The sequence below is a fragment of the Heliangelus exortis genome, chromosome Z (assembly GCF_036169615.1).
Source record: "Heliangelus exortis chromosome Z, bHelExo1.hap1, whole genome shotgun sequence".
NCBI lineage: Eukaryota > Metazoa > Chordata > Aves > Apodiformes > Trochilidae > Heliangelus > Heliangelus exortis.
This window is the reverse complement of record NC_092454.1, coordinates 20,385,935-20,395,135: the sequence shown is the minus strand read 5'-3', so window position 1 is coordinate 20,395,135 and position 9,201 is coordinate 20,385,935.

Genomic DNA, 9,201 nt, shown 5'->3' with positions numbered 1-9,201 from the left:
CAGCAGAGCAATCTCTTTTCCCTCACCCACCACCCTGCTTTGAGCATACTCTGACCTATTGGTTCCTAGTGATACATCCATGATGGTTTTGCTCCAACAGTTCCTGGAATTCCTGGAAAGCAGACCTGTATTTATCTCCCTTTCTTGGACAGGGAGCTGGGTCGTTGCATAATATTTTTTCTTGCTTATGCAAGTTGCATTGCTTGCTTGCCTTCCACAAACTTCCACAGACTTGCTCCACCTTCTAAATTAACAGTCATCCAAAAACCTTTCCATTCACAAGTCTGTTCCTGCTCCAGTTCTCTGTTCTTCGAGAAATACTTTCTATTGTTAGTTGTAAATATATAAAGATTAGTTAACTGCTCATATTTGCATGTTTTATAAATCTAATTTACCTGGATTGTGATAATAGTTGTTTACACTTATGTCTACAGAGGATGATTTATGATTTGATGTTATTTTCTGAAACTGTTTTCTGATTACTTCACTTCATACCGCAGGAAATTTAGGTGATCTGATCTTCTCATTCTAATAAAATGAAGATGAAAGTATATTAACATATGACACTTACTAAGTTATTACTGCGATATTCCAGAGCTTTTTTCCTCTTTTCTAAAAACATGATTTGCATTGCAGGCGTGTCTTTCTTTCACTGAGACTCTTCTAACTCAAATGATTTCTTTTATCTCTTGATAACAATTTTTTGAGTCTCCTGCCTAAGAGATTATGATTCTAGTTATTTTTGCTTCAGGAAAAGCTTCTTAGATTTTAATTACGCATCCAGACCTTTATCTATCTACTACTTATATATGGATCACATTTGAAAAGCGGTGCATTCTATTGTCTGTTGACAACTTTGCTACCTATAAGTGTATAAAAAATAGGTGAAGTAAGTCCCTCCTTAATGAATTTCCATTTTGGTGCCTAACTCATTTATTTTCACTAAGATAATTAAATAACAGAGGAGATGGTCAAGTCTTTGTTAAAAGAAGGAATCTGATACATGTTTGTGAAAAATTTTATAAAAGTAATTGAAAGCGGCAGGATATTTAAGAAGTATTTTTTAGGGACTGAAATTTTCAATTTTACTGCTTTTTGGGAATTTTTTTGTTATCTGAAGCTGCCTTAAAAAGCCTCTTGTGTGTCCTGGTGTTATGATCTCAGCTATTATTTTATATTTTGATTGTGAGGAAAAATCAGCCAAAACTCATAGACACCACCTGAATTTACAAAAATAACAGACTTATGATTTAAGCAAGTTACAAATATTTATTTCAGGGAAAGGAGACAATAACACCACCTTTAAAAGAAAAACAACAAGTTTACAAAAGGACAAATTTTACATAAATTAGTCACTTTGGGGAGAGAGTTGCTAAGGAAAGAAAAACAAGAGAGCAATTAAGTTTTATCACTGTCCCCTGGCCTTGGTCTCCGGCTGCAGGGGAGGGGCGTAGGACCCGCCGTTCCTGCTTGGCTGCTGTTCTCCGATTTTTTGTTTTTTTTCCTCTGCTGATGCCGTCCCGTAGCTGAAGCCGAAGGGGTGTGAGAAGGTGGGGGAGGGGCGGGGGGGGGTTGGTGGAGGAAAGAGAGAGACAGCGTGTTCTCCTTTTCTCTTTGAATTTTTACACAGCAAAACGGGGTCCTGTCTTTTCATAAGTCACTGGCACACAGACTTGCCAAAGGTGACACACAGATTTGCCATCCCAAGAACTTCTCTTTTAATTATTGTAATCTTTCAGTCCTTGTTACCTTGCTAAATTTATTATCTTGGCCTTAACAGCATAGATGACCTGCTTAGCGGTCTTATCTTTAGGTGCCTGGCAGGCATGATACAAAACAGAAGCTAGTTAAGTTTGGGGTAAAAATCTGTTAATTGAGAATATGTCTGATATTTTAAAAGAGTAGGAAAAATACTGATTTGAGAGACATAATTTCAAAGTGTTTACATCACCTGACACAAGCAGAAAAATGCCAGAAGATTGCCAAATGCACCCCTATTCAAGAGGATAACTGACAATAATCCAAACAGCCAACAGCAAACGGGTCTGATGGCAACACTGGTACCAAATCTTAGTTGGAAAACCTAGAGCACATTAATAGAGATAAAGCCTAGTCAATTTTTTTTAATTCTTTATAGAGAGTATACAGTCTTGCATAGCAAATTTAATTTTGCTAGTGATGGAGATTACAAGTTTATTTTATAATGTATGCCAGGTTTTGACTGAGGAAGATGGGATATTTGGATAGCAGATTTAGGTAAAATGACAATAGACTTAGCGCTTTTGTTTTTCATGGATATCTTGAAAGTTATTATGGAGTCACAGATATTGCTGAAAACGGTGACTATAATAGGCTTTTTAATTTAGTAAAATCTGATAAAATTATTCTCAGATAATGTCAGGAAGTGTTTAAGTGATTAAAAACTGCCTGGGCATAAGGAATGTAGGCATAAGGAAATAATGGAGATACTTTATGGTTTCAGTACTAGATTCTCCTATCAGCCAGTGTTTTCCTTGAGGATGTGAAAATAAATATAAAAATCACTGTTAGCACCACTAAACCACCATCAGCCCTTTTTTCCAGACTGTTTAATAGTAATAGAGGCAACAGTGCAGGTTGAAAATTAATTTGAAAGTAGTCACTTAGAAGTTATATGTCTGAAAACAAGATATGTAGGTAATGTAAAAAGAACAAAAAGAGGGGGGAAAGACTGTGCTCTGGAAAACTACAGCTCTGTAAAAGGTTACTTCCACAGTGAACAAGGCTTCCTGACATTATGCTGGGGCAAAGAGATGATGTGGTTCTTGAAGGTCTAAACTGGAGGTTGTTACATAAAATCAGCTGATGCATCTGCTGTGACCTACACTCTGTACTGACTGACACTGAAACATTGCAGTTTTTGCAGCTTTTGTAAAACTAGCTGACGCAAGGTGAGTATTTGGAATTATTTCCTTAAACTCAGTTTGCATTACTTTAGTCTTTCCCATTTATGAGAAACAAGAACAGGGGGTCACTTGGTTATCTTGTGGGCCATATTCACACAAAGAAATACTTAAAGGGAGCAAAGAGTTGAGTTAGGAAGACAGTAATAATTCAATGGACAGAAGATGGAGCTGGATATGTGTAATATATATATAGTATATATATATATATAGTAAATAATATATATATATATATTTTATGTTGAGACTACAGAATGCTGGGAATATGATGGATTTTAACTGTTCCTTGTGTCTTCAGAGTAAGATCTTTCTTGGGGATACTTACTGAAACCCAGGTCATTGAACTCAGGGCAGAGTGAGCAGAGGGGGAGCATAATGACTTGTGATGTGTAAGAAACTGGACAAAATCTCAGGGCTCCTCAGTCTTTGCATGCTATGCATTTTCACATATGAGTTACATCTGCTTACACTCATTAGTTTAAATTAATGACTTGTTATTTAGGAGGTGATGCAAATATCCCTCTCTTGATTCTTTAAGCAAGTAAAGAAAACACCATTGTTACTTTCGCTCTTCAGCCAAACACTGGAATATAGGCAAAGAGGGGCCATCTTTTGAGTTGCTAGGGCACACCTGCTTCTGGGGATAATGAAAATCATCTTTGCTCTGCCCAGCATTCTGGTCAGGGAGGGTAGGGTATGTGTGGTGTGCTGCCTTTGCTTCAGCTGGGATTGAAAGAGAAAATAAGATACACATAAATGTGATCTGGTGGCTGATATGATTTATAGTAATACAGTCATTGTTGCTTAATCATCTAAGTAGGTATTTTTAAATGCAAACCTTAGTCTTCTCTTTTTTAAGCTGTGATTATGTGCTGCTGAACTAATCATATTTGTATCTAGGAAAGACAACACTTGAACATCCAAAGCAGCCTAAAGTATCTTTTGTCGTAGCATTAATTTAAGGCTGTCTGTAGCTACATCCTCCCATGAATTTTTAACATTTTCTCTGTAACTGTAGTTTGAAATCACAGATGGACTCTCTGAAACTTTAGTGATGACTGAGAGAAAAGCTATTAGCAATGATTCCTGAGCTTGTCTGCTGAAGAGAGGATAGATGGACTGACCTTGGCACTTAGAGACAGACTCCAAAGGTGAATAAAAAGCACAATGTAATACATTTATATGTTTGCAGATCTTTATTTTTTTTCTTGTTTAACCTGAGTGCTTATTCTTGTGAGGATCTGGCCTGGTACATGAGTAGTATTTCCTGTGTGATCTCCAAGGTTTTATGCAGTGCTAGCTTTTAAATTTAATCTCAAATAAAGCAGTCATTCTGCATCTTGTAGTAAATTTTGTATTTAAATACTGGGGAGAGGATGAGTAGGGAGATTGTTAGTCTCTCATTTGTTAAAATAACTTGCAGTATATTCACTTCCTTGTTGCAACATTATTGAAGAATAATATGTCCTTATGATGTCAAATTTTATGAAAATTATTTAGGGGTCCTGCAAAAAAAATTCCTTTTCTCCTCAATAGTTATTTAATGTTTTATGTATCAGTTTACATGCTTGGTAATTTATGACCCAGCAGAGGTCAGCCTTGTGATACATTTCAAAAGATGCTCAAAGAAAAGGTGTAGAGACAAAGCTGCTATTATAAACACCTTTGGAATTTTGTTTTATAAAATACACTCCTCCAGATTAGAGTTGCTGTGATATTACTGTGTTTTAGCTGGGTCTACAGCTTAAATATCTCAATATGTAACTTCTCAATATGTAATAGGATTGTGTATAATTTTGTAAAATTGTTAAAAATTGTCTCAAATGTTACTGTTGTTGTAAATACCTAAAATACCTAAAAATACCTACTTGCTAGTTTGGTTAGATAAAGGTATTGTCTTTCCAGAGCTGGTTATGCTCAAGAGCAAACTCATGGAACTGTCTGAATGCTACATGCTTCAGATTCAAAATGATGTCTTGAAGTAGTGTGTATGTAGAACATTAATGACCAGGGAAGGGCAGGAAGATACAAAGGTGGGGAAAAATATGCAAGTATTTTGTAAATTCCTTCTAAGAATCTTTAAGAATAAAAGGTGTTCTTACCTTTCCATAATACATGATTCTTTTTCCTGTGTGATGCTTGAAAAGGTGAAAGATGGGGAGTGGAAGAAAATCAGTCTGGTTCCCTATACCAGATCCAAAGCAGAAATGGTTTGTTTACTATGTGAAATGCTACTCCTGTACACTTATGTACAACAATGCTAAAATGATCGGTTGTGATTTATTTGATGCTAATTAAAAATACTCTAATTGTATCTCAAGATGATGATTTAGATTACAATCCTCATTAAGAATAGTGGCAGTGCTTTCTAAGCTGGCTAACTGCCTGATCTGGCAGTTCACCCTCCACTGGTAAACTTGACATCAGCTACTGTAATTTCTTAGCTATGCTTAAGGACAACCTTATATGTATTTGAGCTAGCTTTGAAGGTGTTTTATTCAATAAGGCAGTAGAACTGAATATGCAGTAACAGCATTGTCAAGGCAGACAGCGTCTTCTACAGTAAAACACATTTAAATGAGTTGAGCATGACATTGAGAACTCTGAAAACATATTTTTCATTCAATCAGTTTGTTTTCTCAACTTTGCAAATATGTTTTACACCTTTATTACTGCTTTTATTTTATACTCTGGAGTTGCTTTTCAGACATTAAAGACACACTGTGATGAGAGCAATATTCTGAGGTTTTGGAGCAGGTAATAAAAACTCACTCTGTTTCTGGCAGCAGCAAGGCTGTAAGTATAAATTAGCCTCAGGAACAAAGACTGTGTTTTCTATTCTTGCTTTTTGTTTAAAACTTTCTCCTTTTTTCTTAATTTGCCTTCAAGAAGGCAAGATCATCTTTGAGTAACAGCAACTACCATATTTATCTTTTGCAAAAGAGCCAAACAAACCACCCAAAACCTGCCAGACAGACCTTTATCTTAGAAAATTTTTCTCTTATTAGAGAATGAAAATAAGGACTTTGTTAAATGGAAGCCTTTCCAGAAACAGAAGCCTTTATTAACGTGCTGTGACCCAAATGCTATAACATACTTTTTGGATGTATTATTAAGGATGCTTAATATTTATTATTTTCTGGAGATCAGGAAAGACAAGGTATTAAGACGAAGAACCCAATTTAATGTTTATCAGCCACAGTGTATGTTGTTCTTGTTCCTGTCCACTTTATTGAAATAAAGATAGTGTTGAGCACTTTGGGCATCCTCTTGCCCTAATAGTATGTGCGTATGTAATGAGGCCCTAACCTGATGATATGCAAAAGAAAAGATACTGTGAATTAATGTTGCATGAGTAACTATCATTTTATGGTGCTTACTAGTTTTTGAGTACTTAACTCTGTTGTCTTAACAGTTTCTCATTCAAAAGCATGTTTTGTCCCTAGCGCAATGGCTTTAGTCATGCCAGCACCTGGCACTTCATTTGTTTCATAGAAACTGGAGCTTTGTGAGCAACTCTTTGGTGTCATAAGCCTTCCTCTAACCAAGATAAATGAAACAAGTGCAGAGACAAGTGCTCTAAATTGAATTATTGTGGGTTCAGGTGTGCTGAAACAAATAATCTCAACTGAACTTAGACTACCTAAGAGGAAAATCGATGGGTCACTTCCACTGCTGCCCAGCAGACCTCCTTTTGAGAACACTGAGCAAAAATGCCTGGACTGGTTTTAACAGAGAAGCCTGCTTCTCAGGGTGTCAGTCAGGAATGTAAGCACTACGTAGAGCCACTACCCTCTTCAGACATCTGCATCTATAAAGGGTCTGCATCCATAAAGGGTGCATGAACATAGCTCATCCCTAAAATTACCTCAAGCACATCATTCAGATGCATGGGAATACACTGCACTGCTTAGGGTATTCTGTGTTTGTCTTAAATGTTGTCTCAATGACTGGATAAAAGTATGCATAAGTAACACTGCTGGTACTATTCTAAATGCTTAGCACAGAGTAGAAGATGTCTTGAGACATGTGTTGAACAAATGAGGCTGAATGCTATCCACATGCGTCATGTTGAGCAGAAAGATACAAACTGAGTCATCCTACTCTGTGAGAAGTTTTATTTTGTGTTTTTAATTTTTATTTTTAAAACACCTATTCTCCAAGGTGTTTCCTTTGTTATAAAAAGTTTTTCTATATAACTACTTGCTCCAATGAAGAATGGCCAATATTAATATATTCTGCCAAAAAAAATTTCTATGCCATTGAAAGCATTAAGATGGTGTTTCAGTCTTGAACTTCCTGTATCTTTAGTCCTTGCCCTAACATGGTTATTTGTTGGAAACTGCCTAAATGCAGTATATGCAGATACACATCTTTTTCTAACCATTCTTTCTGATGCTGATACGTGGTACACTTAGGCAGTCTCTGTTTCCAGAGTAAGGTGCTATATATAACCCCTATAAGTTTAGCTCAACTTAACTCTTGTGGGGGCAGGTGTCCAAGCATGGTCATTATTCCACTTGATTACCTCCAAGAACTTAGTGTTATCTTAACACATTGCACAAGAACATTATGCAGGTTTGGCAGAAGGAATTAAATTGTTGAGGCTACTACAAAAAAAGGATGGGGCAAAAAAAAAGTAAATACATAGAGAAATGTGATCATATTTTTGGACAAAATCAAAGGGTAATGTTATTGGAATGAGGTGGAAATGTTTCTGGCTGTCAAGATGTGTGTTACTGCCATGTGAGAATTGTCTGGCACTGGTAGTTCTTAATATGATTTCATTCAGCTTTATACACAAACTTGTAAACAACAGAAATGAAAATAATGTACAAGAGGGTAATAAGAAAGATTCCATAACAAGATTAGCTTAGTCCAATATTCTCTTAATGAAAATTGAGCAAAGACAGGACTTGCAAAGTAGACACAGCTACCTGCCGGTAGAGGTTTACCAGGGAGGGGAAAAGCCTGGTGTCTTCTATTTCTTTTCATAGATCATTTTGAAGGCTTGCAGTTGGCTGAATTGTTTTCTACTGATAACATATTTCTATCTTTGCCAAAATTAAATATAAAACTGTAGGAGGGAAATGAAGAAATGTTGAAAGCTAACATGCTCAAGAGTCAGGAAAGGATCTTTCACACAACTTTTTAAAGAACTGTTAATTTGCAATAAACAATAATAAAACCATGTAGTGTTCTGTGTTTGGAAAATCCCTTCCAAGTTTACTTGAAGAGAGAAATAGAAATGCCACTAAGCATCTTCAGAAGTAAATCTGGAGCTATGAATGGCTCTGAATAACCTTTTAGGATGAGAGCCATGTCTCCACTGTTGCAGCCTTGCTATGGTCTTGGCAGTACCACGTGCATTTCCTTATCTAAAGAAAACAAGGTGAAATGAAAAAATAAAATGTCATCAAGGATGCTTTTAGTCTTGATGGTATTTCCCTCTGTATAGATTGCAGACAACATTCTCTGTTCACAGTGTTTTGTTCTAGTTAAAATTGTGGTTAACTGCTCTGTGCTTCAAGCAAGAGACTGATAGTGTTGTGGTTTAGGCCCACTATGAAAGACTTGCTGAGACAGGGGACAGGGAGGGTTCACTCATCAGTTATGGTCACAGGCAAAACTGACTTGATGTGAGGAAAAAAAAAAACAGTTTATTACCAGTCAAATCAAAGCAGGATAAAGAGAAAAAAACAAATCATAAAACACCTTCCCCTCACCTCTTCCCAAGCTCAAGTTTATTCCCAATGTCTATCTCCTCCCTGCCAGGGACACAGGCAGATGGAGGGTTGGGTTTACAGTAATTTAATCACATATTGTTTCTGCCACTCTTTCTTCCTTAGGGGAAGGGCTCCTTACATTCTTCTGCTCCAGCATGGGGGCTGTCCCATGGGAGGCAGTCCTTCATGAACTTCTCCAGTGTGAGTCTCTCCCACATGCTGCATTTCTTCACAAACTGCTCCAGCATGGATCCTTCCCACAAGGCACCATCCTTCAGAAAAATCTGCCCCAGATATAATTGGATATATATAATTGGCCCCAGAGTGGTCTTCCCACAGTGTCACAGCTTTCTTTAAACGCATCCACGAGCTTTAGTGTGAGGTCCTCCATGGCCTGCAGGTCCATATCTGCTCCACTGTGGTACTTCATGGACTACAGGGAGACAGCCTGCCTCACCATGGTCTTCACCACAGGTTGCAGGGGAATATTTGCTCTGGTGCCTGGAGCACCACCTCCTCCTCTGACCTTGTTA